Source organism: Aphelocoma coerulescens, chromosome 5, assembly GCF_041296385.1.
Source record: "Aphelocoma coerulescens isolate FSJ_1873_10779 chromosome 5, UR_Acoe_1.0, whole genome shotgun sequence".
Classification (NCBI taxonomy): domain Eukaryota; kingdom Metazoa; phylum Chordata; class Aves; order Passeriformes; family Corvidae; genus Aphelocoma; species Aphelocoma coerulescens.
In genome coordinates, this window is record NC_091019.1 from 62,499,090 (window position 1) to 62,521,008 (window position 21,919).

General features: G+C 45.1%; 1 long non-coding RNA gene across 2 annotated transcripts; it reads right to left on the reverse strand.

Annotated features, from left to right (window-relative positions):
- Positions 1-106: 106 nt before the first annotated feature.
- Positions 107-21,630, reverse strand: LOC138110898 (uncharacterized). Of its 2 annotated transcripts, none has more exons than XR_011151150.1 (4): positions 21,220-21,630; positions 20,447-20,591; positions 14,576-14,677; positions 107-193 (listed from the first exon to the last, which is right to left on the reverse strand). It is a non-coding gene; the product is annotated as an uncharacterized lncRNA (long non-coding RNA). The 2 variants fall into 2 exon arrangements; XR_011151151.1 differs by lacking the exon at positions 107-193 and adding an exon at positions 8,532-8,654.
- Between the last annotated feature and the right edge of the window lie 289 nt (positions 21,631-21,919).

A 21,919-nucleotide genomic window follows, 5' to 3' on the forward strand; every position in this document is an offset into this window, starting at 1 on the left:
AAACTGTGTTTCCAATCCTCTTGCAGAGGAATTCATGTTGCAATTGCAGAAGGACTCTGCTGGGTCAGGACTGGTGGTGAAGGATGATGACTGAGGATCAAACATTCCCTGAAGGTTCAGTTTAATCCAGTGAATAATTCTCTGATACCCAAACTCCAATATTCAGAATGAACTGCCTTTGACCAGATGGGAGCTGAAACAAAATGACAACACATGGACATTTATAGGTACTTTGCCCCAGCAGGTCTTTAAATTAGAGAATCTAAACACCAGCAGGTACCAAGCACTCAAGATGCCAGAAGGTTCTTTGTAAGCCAGAATACTGCAAAGTAGGAACCCAGCAAAAATAACCTGCCTAAAAGATGACCAAAATCCTCTTTCTGGGCAAAGTCTTTCCCAACATGTATTCTCCAGTTGGAGGGTGAGGACTGTTTAAGGATATGTTCTCCAGTGGATCTCTGCATTCCTCATTGCACTGTGGTGCACCTTTTTAGCTTTCCTGGTAATTAGAGCTGCTTTGGGATTGGTCTTGACAGCAGTTTGAAGTGGGTTTTTGTTCAGAAATATCACAGGAAGTCCATTAATGGAGAGATGCTAGAGGTATTAAAAGCTATAAAGTCCTGCTTTACAATGGAGAGAAATTCTTGTGTATATTCCAGTGTAATCTTTGAAATATAAAAGCAGAAACAAAACATCCCTGGTGTGTCTCTCCTCCCTTGAATTCCATCTTTCACCACCCTATTCCCTTTGCAGGTTGGTGAGTGGCTGTTGCTAAATATATGCATAATAGTGAAAACCACTACATAATACCCTGCATTGAAAAGGAGTCCTGCCAGGCTTCTAGGTCAAGGGAAGGTATATCCCTTTCTTTCCTAGTAAGCTTATCTGCCCATTTGTCTCCTTTTTCTTTATGAAGGAGCTGATGGGGAAGGTCCCCAGCTGATGGAGCTATTCAGAAAAAGACCTGACATTTTGAATCAAAATTCAGGCTGCCTCCAAACATCGTGTCCCTGGTGCTATTAAACAATAATAAAATATAGTGAAATTCATATTTACTCTGAAAACAGAAGGCACACATTTGATTTCAGAAAACCCAGATAATTGACTTAAAAATGAAATCTGTGACAGATTGGCTGTGAAATGGATGATTTAGGTAGAACATGAAAAAAAGTAATGCTTTAACCTTTGGAGAGAAGAGACAAGAGCCAACAGTAGGCAGAAGCACAGATGTTTGCACTCTTATTCTAAAGAGAAATGCATAGAACTATGGGGGAAAGGCCTGGAAAGGGATCCCCCTTCACCAAAGTCCACCCCTGGGTCACAAACAGTGCAGTGACAGGTTCAGGCTCAGAGGGACTCCCAGCACAGCACACGTGCCAGTCCTCACATGCCAGTGATGTGTCCCTGCCTGCCTCTCTGGCATTGATAGCAATTTCAGCACCTCCAGTGTGTTAAATTTGCACCTTCAGTATGTTTAACACCTTTATTGTGTGTCAGTGAGGACTTGGGTGGCACTGAGGAGGATATTTTACCCTGCTCTGTGGGTAAAAGTTAGAAGTTGTGGCCCTAAACCAATGGCACGTCTGCCTGATGTATGCACAAGTTGCTTCTTGGCCCCAAGCCTGTCATCGGTTTAACCCTGACTTTGTGATAAATCACCCACTGCTTGAGAGGTTTCTGGAGATCAGCAGAGACAATAACTCAACTCGCACGAAAATCCACCCACGTGGGGATGTTTCAAAAGAAGCTGGGGTAAAGCAACCCCAAACACGCCAATAATGCTGGAAACAAGTTTTCTCAGAGTCCTGTAAATGGTCTTTTGGACCTGCAGATTAAGTGGTTTTGTCTTACTTGCTGCTTTCACCACCTCCTTCAAACCTCCCATAGTCCTGACATGGACTCTGCTGCCGTGGAAAATGTCACAGACCAAGCTCAGTCCCATTCCCCTCCCCCTGTGGATGGAGCACCTGAATAATGTCTCTTTCTGAGTGACTCCTCAGTGACTCCTTGGTCCTCAGAGCTGCTCTTTGTAAGATGATTCCTGAGCTGTGAACTGATCGTGTTGCACGGCCAGGTAGGAATTTCTGGCATGTGCTCAAATTCCCAGGCCACTGCGTCAGGATGTGGCATCGCTTCTCCTGTCAGTCCCGGCTATGTGATCACAGAGGATGATGCAAGAGCACAAAGCCAGGCAGGTGAAGAAGGTCTTTGTGTGCACAGTTTGTCACCCTTTAAAGTGTCAGTAACAAGACGGCCACCCTGCTGCTACCAGGAGCTGGAATGAGCTGGAACACCACGAGGGCTGGGAGAGAAGCATTTAGGTGAAGACCCACAGTCTGCAAAATCCTGTATGTATCCCACACAATTTCACAGACTTTGCCACAGCCAATACTGGTCTAATGCATCTCCAGGCAGAGTAATTCCACAGTGATGACCACAACCAGGGGCAGTGCAACTTGGAGATGCTTCCTGGCCTCCCACCAGGAGCATCCCCGAGACCACAGCATCCCTGAGACCAGAGCCCTGCAGCAGGATGAGCAGGATGAGTCAAAAGGGAATTGTTGCCATGCCCATGAGATCTCTGGTGCTGAGAAAGGTGAGCCCCAGAGCAGTGGCAGTTTGTGTGCAAGCAGAGTGGATCCTGCAGGCTGCTGCTCCAGAGTGAGAATCTGTTGGATTTCTACTGTTGAAATCGCCCTGTACGGCTTTGCTGACTCCCCCCACCCGAAGGCTGTGCTCTGCCCTCAGGAATGTGTACTCACAGCTCCCACCAACACCCACTCAGATGAACTCATCTGCCTGTTGCCTGACAGGACATCCCAAGGTGGAAGAGCACTGCAGGAAGTTTCATGTCCTTTCATGTCCTCCAGAGGCTGGATAAGAAATGTCATTGAGCTAAAGAAAACATCAGCATTGCTACAACCACCCACTGTGCTTCACAAGAGAGCTGACTCCATCAGTCCCTGCCCCTGTCCTGCCTTCCCTGCCTCCCAGCTGCAGGTTTAAAAAGCCTCCACCAATACACATCTTCAAAGAGGGGGAAAACTTTCCTCTGCAGCCGTCATCACACCTCTCAGGCTCATATTCACAAGCACAGAATTCAATGTATAATCAACACCCACTCAGCACAGAGACTGTTCTTGACACCAGAGGAAAAGTTAATGTATGAAGAAATAAAAGAATGGGTAATAGAGATTTCCCCAGAGCAGAAAGGAGTGGAGGAATCTGCCACTGCACATCATGTGTCTCACTAACAGATCCATATTCATTCTCCTTAAATGTATTCTGGTAGTTCTTTTGTATTCCTTGTAGTTCCTAACAATTATATCTGATCTCTTTGTTAGGGACAGAAAATGTAGTCTTAATAAGATGTCAACAGACAAGGAATACAAAGTAATTGCCCATTACACTATAAATGTGCTATAATCATTTGCCAGAGGGAGAAAAAGTCTAATTGAATGAAAACTCTTGATGGTTTCATTATGCTTCTATTAAAAGGCAGTCAGCCCTCCTGAACCAAATACAAGGCTTGACTCTTCTTTCATTTACATCTGCAAAAAACTGGGGGCAACCACAACATTACTGATGGATTTGCAGCGACACAGAGCTGGAGTAAGAGAGCTCAGAGTGAGTCCTGAGCATTTCTGAGCCAGGATGAAATGAAAACATTTACCATGCATGTAGCAGAGGAAGAAAAATTCAATACAAATGACAGCAGAGCTGAATAAAACACCAGAGCTGTTCCCAGAAATGGCAGGAATCAAAGTCTGTGTGTATGGAGAAAGCAAAGGAAAGGCTAAATTCTGCCTTTCAAATTGCGCTTATAAAAATCCACGCTAATTATTTGCTTATTAGTTATTAATTAGAACTTTCTTTCTCCATCCTCCCTGATACCCAGTTAGAGCAGAGTTGTTGAAACCCTTTTCTGTCTTTGCCAAGATCAGCCCAGCCTTCTACAACCATTCACTAACTCACCCTTTCTCTGCTGCATCTTGTTCAATCTCCTTGTCCTTGCCTCTGTGCCCTGCACAACTCCAGCTCTCCCCCACTTTGCCTGCTCCCCCTGCATTTTCCATGCCCTACGTACCAACTCCTCTGCACTTTCCCCTCCTGCCACCACTCACAGCCCTCCCCAGGTGCTTCACAAAGTCATGCCCTCACTGACTTCCAGTAGTTTTTGAAGACTCTTTGCTTCCATGACCTTAAATAAGCACAACCCTTGGTACCTCCATCCACTTACCACATGACAACAGGGATCGTTGCTCCTCCTCTGGATCAGCCTCTCCAAATGTGGATCTCCAGTGCTGGTGTGTTTGTCCCTGCTCCCCCAGCCCATCCACCCCAGTGCCCACTGTGGAGTGGTTTTTGAGCTCTCTGGGGTGGGAGTGGTGAGTTGCAGAGGGGTCCCACCTGCACGGTGAGGAGAAACATGTAGATTTGGGTGTCTCTGAATCCAGCTGTGGCTCCTGCAGCAGGGCCACACCCTGAGGGGTGAGAGGTGATCAGGCTAGGAGAGGGTGAGGGGTAGCCGTGGTTTAGGACTTAGGAAGAAATTCTTCCCTGTTAGAGTATGAGGCCCTGGCACATGTTGCCCAGAGAAGCTGTGGATGCCCTGTCCCTGGGAATGTTCAAAGCCAGGTTGAATGAGGCTCTGCACAACGTGGTCTGGTGGAGGGTGCCCCTGCCCATGGAAAGGGGGTGGAATTAGATGATGTTGGAGGTCTCTTCCAACCCTTACCACTCTGATTCCATGATTCTCTGTTCTTGGGTCAGTCTGGGATAATTGCTTTTCCCCTGCCCACAGTGGGAAGCCCTTGGTGTCTCATCAGCTGCCCACAGACCTCCATGGGGCAGGATTTATGCCTGGGGAGCCCTGGACACAGGAGAATTTTGGGATGTGGCTCATGAGGTCAGACAGAATGGGCACTGCTAAGCTAAGCTGTCTCAGCAAAACCACTTCCAGCTTGTTTTGATTGATAAATGTCTTTCTTCCAGCAGGAGCAAGCACCGATATTTCATGCCTTTTAAAGGCTGACTTTCCTTAATTGCCCTTGGTGGGTCTCTGAAGCATCACACACGAGTCCCTGAGGATCTGCAGGCCGCTGATGGGAGAGTGTTTACCACTCACTCCTTGGCTTCCTCTGACCAGGCAAATTATTGAAGCTACCTGAGCAGAGGTGTTTGTGTGAGCTGAGGGTGTGCCCTGGAGGTAGCAAGGAGCAGAGATCTCCCCTGCATGGGGATTTTAAAGTGGTTTTAAAACCAGAGAGCTGCATCTCATGCTCCCTTGCACACATGCAAGATACTTGTGTAAGTTATAAGACAACAAAAAACCCCCACTGGCCATTTTACAGGTTGCACAGACGATGCTCTAACTAGGATCATCACCCAAAACAGACAGAAAGTAAATATGTATGTACACTTAGCAGCAAATCTTTCTGGTCTTCAGGCCTCAGGCTCCCCGGCTTTCTATCAGAGTACCTGCCTATCCAGACAATTTGTTGCATACCAAGTCTTTTGCAGACTGAGAATGTAGCAAATTTTGCTTTCCCTCCTCCCCTCTCTCAATCTGGCTCTCTTTTTGAAGATCTGGTGTGAATTTGTATCATTACTGGCCTTTTTCAAAGCTTGTGTTCAGGGCTCAGCACAATAACTCAGCACATAAACTGAGTTGTTTATGTAAAAAAGACTCAGCAGTGAAGCTGAGGTTTGGGCATGTCTGACCCTTCACTATCCTTTTTTTTGAAGGAAAAACCCCACCTTTTCATTGGGTTTGTTTTTGAGGGAACCACCCAATCTCTGGACCTCACTGGCTGTTTCCAGTCGTGTTTGACAGCTGGTTTCTTTACACTTCTCCTGAGAAGGAGCAGAAGAGAGAGGCAGTTTAGTCCCTGGCTGAAGGAAGGACAGGCAGGGTACAGCTGTTTCCCCATGTCCAGATGTGAGCATTTGGCCAAGCAGCATCTCAGCTGGGCTGAGGTGAGGCTTCCCTGCAGCTGGGGGCAGAAATCTGGGGGACAAAGAGCACATACCCACTGCAGCTGTGGCATCACTACTTCATGTTACAGTATTGCTTCATTATCCTGTGCTGCATTTTTATCTGCACTTAATTGGCTTGTGCATTTGCATGAACAAACCATTGCATAATTCTGTGACTCACAGAATAATTTAGCTTGGAAGAGCCCTATAATATCATTCAGTCCAGCTGTTAACCCAGCACTGCCAAGGCCACCACTAACCCATGTCCCCAAGTGCCACATTCACACATCTTTTAAACACCTCCAGGGATGGTGCCTCTATTACTTCCCTGGGCAGCCTGTTCCAGTGCTTGACACCTCCTCCAGTGAAGACATTTTCCCTAATATCCTAACTAAACCTCCCCTGGCACAACTTGAGGCCATTTCCTCTCCTCCTGTCACTTGTTACGTGGAAGAAGAGCTGTCCTTTCTGGGAGCTGCAAACAGCAGTTGACTGGACATTTCTGTTACAGATCCTTGTACACAGCAGTGGATTATTGTCCCTATCTCTGCTGTTCTATGTAAATATAGATACTCTCTGTTCAGGAAAAGCCAGTGGAAGAAATGTGGCTAACATGCTGCACTGTGAGCAGCCCTGTGTGCTGGCTGCTTTATTTTACACTATTTGGAGTGAAAATTAAATAGAATGATGTGATAAACCAAACCTGGCATAAAAGATAAACAAGGATCACTAAACCCGTGTTGTTTAAAGATTAAATATCATTGTTGCTTTTAACATTACAAAACCAGTCCATTCTAAAGTATGTTTTGGCCTGTATCTAAAACTCAATTGTTTTAACATTTTCCTTTTGGTTTAATAAAGCCAAAAAAAAGGATATAGAAGTGTTGGCAGAGATTAGAAGGAATTCTGCTGAAATCTTTAGACAAAATTTTCACCTTGAACATGTTAAAACAGATTTCTATATATTTCTTTAGAAAAACCTGGCTTTTAGTGAGAATTGAACTGTTATCTTTCCTGGTCTTGCAAATCCCCTTCAAGCATAGTTACGTTCTGACTTCAAAAGCATCCTGTCTTTTAAATGTTTCACCTGATGCCTTGGGATTGTAATTCTGAGAGGAAAAAATCCAACTCTGTTATCAAAGTGTAGATTTAGGAGACTAATTTTAGGCACCCAGCCTTGAAGTTGAACCAGTGGGATTACATTGGTAGAAACAACAGCAAATCCCCAAATCTGGGGAAAAAAAAAAGCAGAAAGATCTTCTCAAGGAAGGACAATCCACCTCCTACAAAAGCTGCCAAGGATTACTGTAAAGAAATAATTAATGACCATTGCTGCTGGGTCTCTAACTGATGCAGGGGGAATATTGATATAATCCTATTAGTGTGTTGCTCTCATTAATGTACTTATGTCAATTAGCTGAGCATTTTAGCAGAAAGGTGAATTTATGATTTTTTTTTCCCTCCATCCTACATAGATTTCCATTGCAAAAATCAATTTTGAACAACCACCAAAGATCAAGGTCCATTAATGAATCTTATCTGACACTAATGTTGCCTAATTACCTTAAAATGTCACAACTAATTTAGTGGCAGCAGAGCTCCCTTCTGTGTAAACAAACACAAGTTTGGTTACATTTCTGAAGAATTTAATGTTTGAGCAGGAAAATAATGAATGGAAATTCTAGTTTTGATGATTTTTCTCCATTTCTGTCATTCTTGAGTGTTTTGAAATAAAGAGCAAGAAAAACTTGGGCTCAACAGAACATTCCAGGCTCTGAGGAGACCTTAGAGCCTAAAAGGGCTCCAGGAGAGCTGAAGAGGGACTTTGGACAGGGGTGTGGAGTGATAGAACAAGGGAAAACAGCTTTAACCTGACAAATGGCAGGTTTAGATTAATATTATGAAAATTGTTTTCCCTGTGAGGGTGCTGAGACCCTGGCACATGAAGAAGCTGCCCAGAGAAGCTGTGACTGCTCCATCCTTGGAAGTGTTCAAGGCCACATCAGGATGGGTCTTTGACAAGCTGGTTGCTCAAATAGAGGGACCAGAGACTTCAGGGAAGACACAGGGAGGGTTTTCATCACTCCCACACACTTGAGCCTTGAAAATGAGTTAAAATAAGACACTGAACCAACAACTCTTCACATGACTGAGAACTGGGGCAAGGAGGGGAGATCTTAACCTAATTCCCACTGGGTTTTTTTTCCTTCAACAAAACAAAACAGCAGACTCTTTCACAGTTGCCAGAGCTGGAGCCTCAGTGAGAGATTATGAGGGATGCAGCCAGTGACTAAGTTCGGATACAAAAGCATTTCTGATTGGTTTCCCACAAGATGAAATTCTGTTATAAAACCTGCTGCTCATTTTCCATTGAAAGAGTAATTTGGGAAACTGTCTCTCTTTGTGCTCTAACTAGGCAGCAGATGGCTCCAGATATGTTTTACTTGGTCCTATTGATTTCACTGCAGGACTTAATTTTGTTTCTCAGCAGAGCAGATTAAAATATGTGAGAGGCTTTATGGGCCCCTGAAATGACAGAAACCTGCCCCGAAGAAGCTCCAGCACCAGCCCATGCCCAGGAGCACCTCTTTTCCTTGTGTCAGCTCAGGGACATCCCCTTCCACCCCACAGTCTCCAGTAGCGTTTTTTAGGTCCAGGGAATGGTGCTGGCAAACCTGGTGCAAAACACAGACAACAAACAGCCAAAGGAGAAACAATAGACCCTAGGGAAAAGAGGTGCAGTGTGGTGGAGTTTTTTTAAAAGCCCATCCCCAACGTGTGCTTAATAAATAATTAATTGCTGTTATTTCCAAGCTCAGATCCATTTTCACACAAATGCACTTTTAACTCCAGAGATAAAAAAAAGAGGGATGCTTTTTTGTTGGTTCTTCTTCAGTGCAGCCTTGAAGCAATAAACCAAATTGACTGCTAAATTTAGACAAGAATACAGTCTGGCCCAGTCATCTCAGAGTCCATAAATTTATTAATAAGTGAGATCAAGACGAGTCAGGAAACAATCCCTGAGATGCAGAGCTGCTTCTCCTTTTACTGGACCAAGGATAGTTTGGGGTATGAAACACATATTGTACTCTTAAATTTACATGTCTAAGTTGGGATTTATTGTCTTAGCTGTGAAAAAAACTGCATGGAGGAAGAGCAGCTTCCCCTGCTTGTTCCAGACCTGTGGCTCCACACTTCTCCTTCTACCCTTAGGATTCCAGCAGAGAGTGGGTATAAGTAGTGTTTCTATATTTTTATCTTTATATTTTATCCTTTATAAGTAGTGTTTCCTGTGTGTTCCCCAGCAAAGGGGTCCCTGTGAGTGCATTTGAATCCCACACTGGCACCTACATTTTTGTGCAAAGCAGGTGTGGTGGCTGATGTGCAGTCACATCACTCACACAATTCCTAACTTTTTGCCTCAGGTATGGTATGGAGGTATCTCACATGTTTTTCCAGGTTAGAAAACAAAACCATGGCAAAAACTAGTGATCTGTCTCCAGTGGTGCACAAAGGGTACAGCCAATTAGAAGATCCATTGTGTGCCAAGGTGGGAAAAGGAGGTGGGATGTGAATGGGGAATCCACTCTCCTCGCTGGAGAAAGGAACTGAATCTCATCTTCCTGGGGAGAAGAGGCAAGCAGGTGTCACCTCAGAGTAGTTAATGCCATAATCTGTCCTCCTGCTCTTCATCATGCTTGTACTTCACAGGCAAGGTATAGCAAGAACCTTCCTGAAGAAGCCTGGAATTTTCTCCAGGCACTGCAGGCAAGACCTGGCCTTGAGAGACCTGTCCCCATTCCTCTCATGATCTTCCTGCCCATACAATGAACTTCTGCAATGGCAGCACAGGTACAGACATTAGAGTCATAGGTTTTTTCACAGTTTGGGAAAACAACTCCACATGGAGTTGTCCACATGCTCCACATGGAGCAGACCTTGTGTCCAGAGACTGGTCAGGTTGGAAGAGGGACCAGGCATTTGCTTGGAGCTAGCCCTGTCTGTCATCTCCTCCTCCCGTCCATGCTGTCTCCTTCTCCTCCACCATCTCCTTTCATCTACCCTACTCTTCTCCCATTCATGCCTGAGGATTGGTGCCTGAAAAGGGCTCTGCTTTGCAGAGACAGACCGTGGCAACAGCTGCATCTGAAACAAGGGGGGCTTTAAAAACTGAAAAAGCTAAGAGGGAGCTGGACCCGAGGATGTGAGGAGGAAAGACATCAGATGACAATAGGGGTGGTTTGTACCTTGTCCTGCTGGAGAGCCTGTTTTCCAGCTCTTCAGGAGCTGGTGAAGGCAAACATGAATGGATGCTGCAGTGGCTTTCTCTGGGGTTAGATCTTGCACAGGAAAATTACAGCTTTTTAGTTACTTAGCAGGAGCTTCCCTCTACTTTGCCAGAACACTTGTGTGTCCATCACCCTCAGAGTCAGGGAGAGAAAGGCAAGAACTTGTTCTGTGCTTAGAGTGAGAGCCTGAGGCTGGGGTGGTGCCATGAACTTGACCCTCTCATTAACAGAATGTAGTTTAATCACCAGGTTTTCAATATTGATCTGTGATTGTGAATATTTCAACTCAGACACCGCCACAATTACGGCTGAAAGTCACTCCACTCACATCCCCAGGCTACAAACTGAAAGCCAAAACTCATGGAATCATAGAATTGTAGAATTTTTTGGTTGGAAGGGGCCTGAGAGATGATCCAGTTCCAACAGGAGGGTTAGAAACAGATGATCTGCAGGGATCATCTGGGTGGAGGGCTGGATCTAGATGATCCCTGCCAGATGATCCCTGCAACTTTCCACCATCCCAGGTTGCTCCAAGTCCCGTCCAACCTGGCCTGGAACACTTCCAGGGATGGGGCAGCCACAGCTTCTGTGGGCAACCTGTGCCAGGGCCTCAGCACGCCCACAGGGAAGAATTTCTTCCTAATAGCCAATCTAACTCTGCCCTCTGCCTGTTTAAAGCCATTTCCCCTTGTCCTATCACTCCATGCCCTTGTAAAAACATCTTCCTCGTGGACATTAATCAGGTAGTGCTCATTAATCCACCCACTCCCAGTGACTGAGGCTGCCCTCAGAGGACCCTTTTCAGAGCAGCTGATAGAGACTGATAGAATTTACAGTTCCTGGTGTCAGTATAACCTTTGCACTGGTGAGGAAAGAGCTCCTGCTTAGAAGCAGCTACTTAACAGTCTTTGGGATTTTTTTTCCCTTTCCTTTAAATTGCTCAAGTCAAGCCCTTCACTGACAAAGAGGGGACAGTCTCCCAGAAGCAACAACTGCCACCTATTTTCACCAGCAGCACTTCTCCCATCTGCCTGGCTATTCTTCTTAAATTGCTGTCTAATTTTCAGTATAAAGAGTGTCTAAGGTACACACTTCCCATGATCGCAGCTTTATTGCAAACCTGCGAGAAGAAAAAAGAGCTTTTGTTGGTTTAATTCCTTGGAACTCCTGAATTCAGCTTCCCCAAAACACATGCACAGGAAACGAAGAAAAAGGGTGCTGTTTGAAAGAGTGCAAGGAATAACAGAGGAACACATTTTCTTGTCATTGTTTTTTTAGTAAAAAACCCCAGAAAATAATCACATATCTGCAATTAGAACATTCATCAAATACCCTGTATTCGAATCAGCTGTTGGAATAAAAACTAAAATTAAAATAAATGTATTTCTACAGTGACTGATGGGTGTAAACTGGGGGTGTAATTCTCAAACACAGATCCATCCTCGGAACAACACGGACCTTCACAAACACAACTGATGGCTGACCAGCAGGTGAAAAATGAGAGCAAAAATAAGAGTAAAAAAAAAGCAGGGTAAACACTTGCTGTTTGGTTGACTTCTGCCACTATAAATCTAGGCCAGATGCAGCCCTGGGTTTCCAGTCATTGAAGAAAGAGCCTCGTATAAAGAAAATCTATTTTGCAAAATACACAATTGAAAGAGCTTGGAAGGTCACCAAACCTAAACAGTTAAAAGCAATCACGTTTCAATTAAGATGAATTGAAACAAACAGGCTTTAGAGAGGATGGTAAACACAGCAATGTTTCACTGAGCATTAAGATGAACAAAGAGCATACATCTCCTGAAATGCCTTTTAAGAGCCATCTCATCCCAGCCCCGCCACGAGATGCTGCGCCGCCCAAACTGCCCAACTTCTCCCCGCCAAATGAAGCACAAAAATTAAATAGTTTTTATCCTTCCCGTTTGGGATTAAATAACGTTGAGAGAAGCATGTGAAGCAAAAGGGAGAGAAATGGCTGCACGGCATTAAGAGAGTTAATTATAGATGCAGATTAAAAGGCAAGACTGAGTGGTGGAAGAAAAGGGAAGAGTAACCTCCGGCACAGAGATAGTGACATGCAGCAGTTGTCAGTCACCTAGCAACAAGTTTCCTATCCCTGCTGTGCTCTTTAATTCAGCAAATCTGCTCAGGATGTTGGGCTGTTCTCCTGACAAAACGCATTATGTAGTAGACTAAAGGATACAAAAATCCACTGTACACAACACTCTGCTCCCTATTGACCACTGATCCTTTCTCTCAACCCACAAAAGAGCCTTGCATAATGCTCTGAAAAGAGAAAAGTCTCAACAGAGAAAACATTTGCTTGTAATTGAGATTGACTACATAACGAAAATGATGTTCTTTTTTAAATTCAGCTTGTTGAGGCCATGCTTTTTGTCTCCTGGCTCTCAAAACCCATCCCTGCTGGGAAAAGGGGCAAACATTGTACAAACTCAAACCTGTGGGTTTTTTCCCTTCTTTTCACTGGAAGCACACACGCGCACGCATGCATGCACATGCATTTTGTGGCCAAATGGGCAAGACGGGCTCCTGAAGACTTAAACAAGTTTGAAAAAAAGAGGAGACAAATAAAAAAATTGTGGAGTGTTTCTGTGTTGAAGCTGCCTTACTTCTGAATGGAAGCTGAGGTGCAGAGGGCAGAATGTATTTTATAATTGTTTTGGCTAACGAAGGAGCTGCGCTGTCTGAGAAAATGAGTTGTTTTATTCCCAAATCCATACAGCAAGTTCTAAGCAAACTCAAGTATCACAGAATCACAGAATGGTCTGGGTTTGAAGGGATCTTAAGGATTGTTTCTTTCCAAGTCCCCTGCCAAGGGCAGGGATGTCACCCACTAGCTCAGGTTGCTCCAGGCCCTGTCCAAGCTGTCATGGAACTATCCCAAGGATGGGGCAGCCACAAGTTCTCTGGGTAACCTGTGCTAGTGCCTCACCACCCTCACAGTCAAGAGTTTCTTCCTAATACCCAATCTAAACCTACTCTGACTCCCAGTGTGCATCCCCAGACACACACATTCCTACCTCCACATCCATGTTAGGACTGTGCTCTGAGATAATAATTATATAAATACAAAGAATAAAAAAGGGAGTGAGTTTAAAAGACTAGAATTTTCACACAAGGAACCCTACTGTGGCCCATGGCAGAAGTTTGGGTGAGTGCTCCTCACAGGGTGGCTGCTCCACCAGGAGAGCTGAGAGAGCTGGACCAGCAGTGCCTTCCTAAGACTAATTTTTAGGTCTCATCCTGAGTCCAGAAGGAAGCAGAAGGAGAGAAGGTAATGGCAGAGAAACTAAAGCCCCATCGAGCTCACACAGAAACCCACAGCAAACTCAGCAGAAGAAAACAAGCCCCTGAAGAGGGGCCTGAGTCCCATTGGCACCCTCAGCTCTTTGGGGCAGAAGTGGGTGCAGCTTGTCCAATCTGCAGAGTATCTTAACACAGCCAAGGATCAGCATCCTGGGAGCTCCACAAGTGCAGAAAATGACAATAACTCATGTCAAGCTTTTCTGCAGCTGAGTCTGCAACTGCACAGTCTGCAACTGTGCAACTCCAGATGAATCAGTGGTAATGCCTAAACTCATCTGGAGTTCTTCCACCTTCTACTAGACCAGGTTGCTCTGAGCCCCATCCAACCTGGCCTGGAACACTGCCAGGGATGGGGCAGCCACAGCTTCTCTGGGCAACCTGTGCCAGTGTTTTACCATCCTCACTATAAAAACTTTTTCCTAATATTCAATCTCACTTGACCCTCTTTTAGTTTAAAACCACCACCACTAAAAATTTGTCCCCATCTTATGGTCCACAGCATTAAAAAAAGAGAGGTGACTGTGCACCAGGAAATGCAGTAGTGCAATTTCTCCTCCAAAAAGCTACACAGAAGACTGAAAAAACACCTTGGTTCCCCAGCTGAGAGAAAATGGAAAGGTGATTATATGATTTATAACATTAGGCACACGGAGCAGCATCACTTGGAGACTGTAGCAGGCCAGAGTAAGGCTGGCAGGTACAAAACTTCCTCCCAGCAAAACAGACCCACTTGGATTTTGCTCAAGCTCAGCTGTTTCCACCCTCTGCTCTCCTAGAGAGGGAAGGGGTGATGGGCAAGGGCCATCGTTTATCCAGTGGGTATTTCCAGGGATGTAAAACACATTCCCCATTCATACCTACAACCCCCAGATGTCTATTCCTGCCCAAATATCTCTTCCCTTTGAGGGGCTGAGCACCCCCAGGCACTTGCTGGACATGCCTGTTGCCTGTGAAAAGGGACAGATTTGGCCACAGCTCACCTGGTCTTCAACTTTTCTCTGCTGAAGCAACCAACCATTCCCCTGCTGTCTTCATCTGTAGAGCACAGCTTGCCATACCAGGCTGCTCTGAGCCACAGAAAGCTGGGGAAAAAAATGCCAATGGACATATCTCAGTTGATAACTTACACCCAGATTTTGGGGGGGTTTTGTGCTTGGCATGGCAGAGCCAGTGGAAACTGGTGTGGGCTTTCCTTTGGGATCATCTCAAAGAGTAACGATAGCAGTGGAATAGATCTTTGCTAGTATCAGCTGGATAATGCTGAGTTCATTCTCTGAAACCTGTCTAACAATTTCTCCTCCAAATTAATGCTTTTGCCAGTCTTTTGCATTATTTTGTGTACCAAATAACAAGTCATGTTCTTCATTTCTTTTTTTTGTGAATAGTAAGAGCTGTGGCTCCGAAGATCTGAAGGATTAATGTAAGCTCTAACATAACACAGAATATAACACAGCCTGCTCAAATTAAAGCATTGGGAAGGGCTGACATGAATATGTTGTTCAGCCACAACCAAAAATATAGACTTTTCTTTTTAAAGTTCTCTCTCTTAAAAGGGTTTGTTCCTTTGAAAACAATCAAATTGTTTTCAATTTTTTCCTCCCCTTTTTAAACAAAACAAAAAATTATTTTCAATCAGGAAATAATAATTATACAAGAATTGATTTCAACTGATAAATATGAACTTAAGGGAGAGTTTCAGAAGCTGGGAATGATTGGAAGGTAATGGGCAGCAGGAGGAAAGGAGATTATGTGAACCCCCTCAAGAGATACCAAAAATAAAACCCCAAAACATTAGAAGGTTTAGAGGAATGAAATGGGGGGGGGGGGGGGGAGGGGAGAAGAAAAAGGTGTGAATAATTGTGGTGCAGGGAAAATACATCTTGTTTTCTTCATAAACAATATAGTGTTGGTTATTACAGAATTTAAGACCCTCTGTCATTCAGAGAGTGCTTCCAACGGATTTTATAGAGGTGACAAAGATCAATCATAGAATATGTAAGAGTCCAAACTACTGAAAAAAAAGAAAAAAGAAAGAAAGAAAAAAACCTAAGCAGTAACTCCTAGTAACAAAAAATTAAAAGAACACACACAAAAGTATTTCCACTCAGTTTCTGGCACTTTAAAAATATGGTCTGCAGGGGTATTTGTTAAAATCCACCTCCAATAACAACCAGTGGAAATCCTGCCCTGGCTTAGCCCTGGGCAGCCTGAGAACATGAGCTGCAAAGGGGATCTTGTCTCCTAAAAGCAGAATTTCTGCTAAGCAGGATATTAATTTTCAGGTATAGTTTTTAGAGAAGCTTTCTCTCAGAAGAGCTAAAATTAAAGTGGACACCAGGGTCAGCCCGGAATAGTTGGATCACATCCTACCAAAAATAGGAATCGCGAGGGATTCTCCTGTTGATATTTTAAACTTTTGTTCATGCAAGTTTTAATCAATTAAAATGCATTATCTACCCTCTTAACTTTCTCAGAGAGGATTATCTGACATTTACTATTCACCAGTTTTGCTGAAAAGGTTAATAGTTCACGGGCTGAAGTTGGGGGTAAACAGAATTGATCATTCCTAATGCCTTGGCTGGAACGGAGGGGTTTTGTGTTGACAGGCTGGGAGATGTAATGAGCCTCTAGTACATTCTTAAGGCTTGTTTCATTTGCTCTGTGAATGGAGAAAGTAAAATTATAGTCTATAGGTGTTTTCCATGGTTCTTTCATAAGCAGGCCTCCTGACACCAATTAAAGAGATTATGTCATCAACTGAAAAGAAAGCTATAACCTTGTATGTTAATGCTGTGATTACTTAAGACAGGGTCACTGGACCCAATAGAACAGGGAATGACCTTGGTGAAATTAACTTCGGAGCTCAATTCCTAATTAACTGTTTTCAATGAAAGAATGTGTGATTTCAGGCTATTGGTTAAAATATTCACTTTTTTCTGTACAAGGACTTTGCCACCAGAAGTTAGTCTCCAGCAGCATTAAAAAAAACACAAACCAGGAATAAGATTAGGAGATGGCAAACAGCATGTTCAGAGCTTTATGAAAGCAGATATTGTCCCCTGGATATTTTGCCTAAAAAACCTTATTCTTTTGAGGCTTCTTTGCCTGCAGTGCAAAAATTACAATCCTTGGGAGGAAATGACACATTTGAACACACATCCAGAGCAGGAGAAATTGGAAAAAAAAAAAAAAAAAGGTATTGAAAACATAACACAATTAAAAAGTAGGTATGTATAAAACATAAGCTTGTATTTGTAAGTATTTTAAATTTACCATTTTTTAAATGGAATTGCAGCATATATAAAATTTTGGCCAGGGAAGCTGTAAGCTGTATTTTGTAGGATTGGAGGAATATGGAAAGAAGGCAGGGAAGGGTCTTTAAGAAACTGCCTCTCAGATAAGGGTAGTAGTGATGTTCCAGAAGGATGGGAGATTGCCAGGACACCCCTGGACTTTGAGCTCTATTGGAAATGCTCACTGAGAGATGCCCTCTCAGTCTTAGTGAAGGCATTGGCAGGGGCTGTGCAGTTCCCTTGAAACCTTTTTTTGGCACTGAACCTACCTTGGATCTCTGACTAGATATGCTAAAGTCACACTTGTACCTGCTTCACTTTCCCAGGAAGAAATACACACCTGGAAACATTTTCAACACTAAGATCCAGCTGATCTGGTGGTAAAAAAATATAAGTTTAACCTGTCAACCTTTTTCTACTTTCTTAAATAACTTTTTTAGGTGTGGTCCAAGTCATATTCACACTGGGAGCACAAATCCTGAGGGTGTTGCTAATCCAACACTGCAGGAAACAGCAAATTCCCTTTCAAAATGGTTGCAAAGTTAATGGAAATTGCTTCAAGTGTAGAAAAACTTCAGACCTGAGCTACGCCTCTGAACAGGTTCCACTCTCATAAGGTTGGGTTTCACAGAATCATTAAATAATTTGGATTGGAAGGGACCTTTAAAGGTCCAACCCCCACCCTCAGCCGTGGTTTACAGGGTTAAATGTTATGTCTGAGCAGGGCAGAGCTTTCTTCCTCTGATGGCTGTGAGCAAGGCAAGCAGAGTGGATCTCTAGGGTGTTACACTGTCCAGGGTGTCACAGAGCCCCCAACCCAGGACAAGCTGTGGGGCTCTGGATCTGCTTCTGCTACAGAATTGGAAGATGGGGCTCACTCCCCTCTGGCTGCTCTGATGGGATGAACATCGAAGGAGGTCAAGAAGGGGAAGCAGGAACCTCTCCCATCTGCCCACATTCTGTTCTAAAGAAATGATCAGACAAAATGTCCCAGAGAAGCCCGGAGTACCTGACGCTCAGAGACAGCAGAGGTACCTCTGTGCAGTGGGCCAGACCAAAAAGGGAGCCTGCAGCAAAGACAAGGATGAGCCAGCTTCCTGAAACTCCATCTCTGCTCACAATCCACATCTGTGCCAACCACAGAGCATTGCTGGTTGACCACTGGGCCAGCTTCTCCTCTCCTCACACAGAGTAAAAATCTGCCTGGGCTTGGACAGGCATTCACTGTTCATGGGAACACTCTGAAATAGCAGAGCACGAAAAAGCCTTTTCCCACGGTCCCCAGGTCATCCAGCAGTGTGCTCCAGTGGGGAGCCAGCTCTAGGGGACAGCTGAAGGGGCTGGCACTGGGAATTACACTGGTGTGATCCCTGATACCTGCCTGGATGGCTGCGGATGGGAAGGCATCCATTTAACATAAAGGTCTGTGAACCTGTGACCTTGTATTGCAGGCACAAAACACTCAATTCCCTTCAAACCCAACCAAATGTGGGCAGCTGCTTTCTCTAAGAACCAAGAAAACAAAACCTCATATGACTTCCTGGCTTTATTTTCGTTCCAGGGCTAAAACATCCCTCTTAGACCCAGAACGGATGTAATCAAACAAACCCCAGGGCTGGATACCACCATCCTCCCACAGCACACTTTGGATAGCCACCTTTCACACCCCAGCCCCTGGCAAATAAATGGCAAAGGAGCTGTTGGTAAATTTGCTGAAAGGTGCAATTAAAAGCAAATAGGGACATTCTGCCTGCTGAAGGCAGCATATTCTTTACTACTTGTTTGTGGAGGAGGGAGAAGAAAAAGAAAGGAAGAGATTTCTCCCTTCCCTGTGGACCACCCACAGAACTTTTTTTGTCTCCTAATTCTGACACCAGAAAAAAGAGAGGTACTTGTTGCTCACAGCTCCTATGCACACTCCTCCCCATAGGAGTAAGGCTTTGGGAAGTTAATTGCATTAATGTGCTGCCTGAGTAAAAACAGGTGGTGTAACACCTGCATTTTCTAAAGCTGAATTTCACTAAGAATCTGCATTTTCAGAGGGTTGGAGCATGTGGTTTATACAGAGGTGCTATTTAATGGGCTGGGACTGCCCCTAAATTGAGAAGGTTCATAAGCTGTGTTATGAAACCCTGCAAATTATTGATGACCAGAGCTAAGCGTGGACAATACTGAACTGTCTGCAGGAATTCCTCATGGGAGCAATTTTCAAGGAGAGGCACTGGAGTCCCTGTTTGTGATTCCCCCTTTGGCCCATGCTTTAGCCCCTGCCTGGACATGACAAGGATGTTCAGCACTTTACAGAACGCAGCTCCTTAGATAAAGCCCCTGAGCCCACAGGACCGAAGCCAGCAGGCTCTGTGCCACCATCTCCATTGAAGAGCCCAGCCAGAGTGGATGGGATGAGGCAGCTTTTAGGGGATAAATATTATAGTTGTAAAGAACATGACAGCAGCAACACTACAGCTGGAAAGCCTCCTGGCACTGAGGATTTTCTAGAAACAGGGAACAGCTTACAGGCTACAAGGGCTGAAGTGGAAGATCTGCTTACTCACATGAGTAAGGGCTACTAGCTGTAGGAAGGATTGCAAGATCAAGCTCTTAAGGCATGCAGTGCTAATGGGTCTGACGGGGAAGTGGCTCTGCAGCTGCTTGCACAGCTGAGGAGATGGCCTGTGACATAACACGCTCAGCCATGCAAGCTTCATGTGTACATGTCCATGTCATAATACCAGCAACCTGCTAAGTGCACATCATCCCTCCCACCAGAGACATGGGGGTTACCTCCTTGTAAAAAGCATGTTAAAATCCCGAGAATATCCACTGCCTTGTGCCAACACTCATCTGTACATTGAATCATATCAGGGGGATGCATCTGGGGGGAAATGCCCTTCCCTCAGCCCTCCCCACCACTCCTCTGTGTTCTCTGTGCACTAAAGGGTCAGAGGCACAGGAAAGGGGTTGGAAAGCTCTGTTAAATGCAGGAAGATGATTCCTTAGACAGCTCATTCAAATACAAGTGGAACTGGGGCTTTCCTCATGGTTGAGACTATTCAGAAAGTATTTAAAATCTATGTTGCCTCAAATACAACAGTGAGCACGAGTCCAGCTATGTGTCCTTAGATGTACCATGGCTATGTTTCATACAGTGCTTCAAATATCTAATTCTATTAGGTATTTATTATTATTATCATCATCATCCCTGCTCACATCCAGCCTGATCATACTCTCGTGGTCTGTAAATAAAGTGCTGTATGATTTAATTCCAGCTCACTACAGTTTTTAGCCCAACCAAATCTTTTGCTGATAATTGTCAGCTGCCAGCAAACACAGAGGAAAATGCTTCCCCCCCCCCCCCCCCCCCCACTGGATGCATTGAGCTGCCTTTCTGGAATGCAGTGCTTCCATGGGATGTTTCTCATCCTGGACACACAGGCTAGAAACCCACCAAAAAGGAAATAGTTTAAATGCTGGTATCAATCAAAACATTTAGTTCAAATGCTTTGCAGCACAGAAAAGTGGAAGGCTCTAAATATCTCCTCCAGAAAGCAGATTTACCTTGAAATGAATGTGGAATAAAATTTTCCACGGGGAAATGAGAGATGAGCAGCAGAAATGACTGACATCCGTTTCCTTCCTTCTGTTGTGGGCTATTTTCAGACATGGATGACAATGTCTTTCCTTGCTTCCTCTGAAGTCCACTCTAGTAAATACAGCATCACAGAACTGCAAAATTGTTTCGGTTGGGAAAGACCTCTAAGATCATTGAGCCCAGCATTAGCCCAGCATTGCCACCACTAAACCATGTGGTCCCCAAGTGCCACATCCATGCAGTTTTTAAATCCTTCCAGGGATGTTGACTCCACCACTGCCCTGGGCAGCCTGTGCCAGTGCTTGACAAACCCTTTAATGGAAAAATTATTCCTAATATCCAAAGTAAAATTTCCCTGGCACAAGTTGAGGCCGTTTCCTCTTGTCCTGTCCCTGTTCCCTGGGAGCAGAGCCCGATCACCCCCTGGCTGCCCCCTCCTGTCAGGGAGCTGTGCAGAGCCACAGGGTCTCCCCTGAGCCCCCTTTTCTCCAAGCTGAGCTCCCCCACATCCCTCTGTTGCTCCTGATGCTCCAGAGCTTCCCCAGCTCTGTTCCCTTCTCTGGACATGATCCAGCCCCTCAGTGTCCCTCTTGTACTGAGGAGCCCAAAACTGAACAGAGGATTCCAGGTGTGGCCTCATCAGTGCCCAGCACAGAGGGACGGGCACTGCCCTGCCCCTGCTGCCACACTATTCCTGACACAGGCCAGGTGCCAGTGGCCTTCTTGCACCTGGGCACACCTGAGCTCACGTTCAGCCACTGCTGACCAGCACCCCCAGTTTGACAGAGGGCTTCTGTGTCTTCCTGAGCTGGGAGCCTGGTTCCAGAGAGCCTCAAAGCCACCTGCTGTCCTGCCCTGGGACAGCGCACCCATGGCTTGGGACTGCTGTGCGGGGAGGACACGGAGCTGAGCCGGGCTGCAGAGCTGGAGCAGCCGGGGAGAACTTCCCTTGGCCTCTCCGGTGCTGGAGCACAAAACCTGAGGCTTTTAAAGGCCGCACGCTTTGGCTCAGACTCAGAGATGCTTCCACGCTGCGGTTGTTCCAGGTGTTCCTGCTCCCATCCCCGGGGGAGCCAGGCACAGACCAGGCACCTCCTGCCTCCTCGCCACCGCGCTCCAGCACTGCCCCGGCAAGGACTGCTCCTCTCAGCCTCGCTGTGCTCCTCTCACCAGCTGCCTCTTTTTTTTCCCTGACAAAAGGAGCTGGAGCCCTCTTGTGTTGAGTTTTGCAGCTTGCAACGATCCCTTTGGAAATCCCTTCAGATGAAGCCACCCCAGCTTCCCCGGGATGCTGCAGGCGAGCTGCTATTAATAGGAGCCCATCTGCACTGCTCGTCTTTGCTTTTTGTAGCAACATTGCACATAATAATGGGAGGAAATGGATTTCAGCTTCAAAAGCCATATATTTAATTATAAGAATAGAAATAAAAATCTTTTGA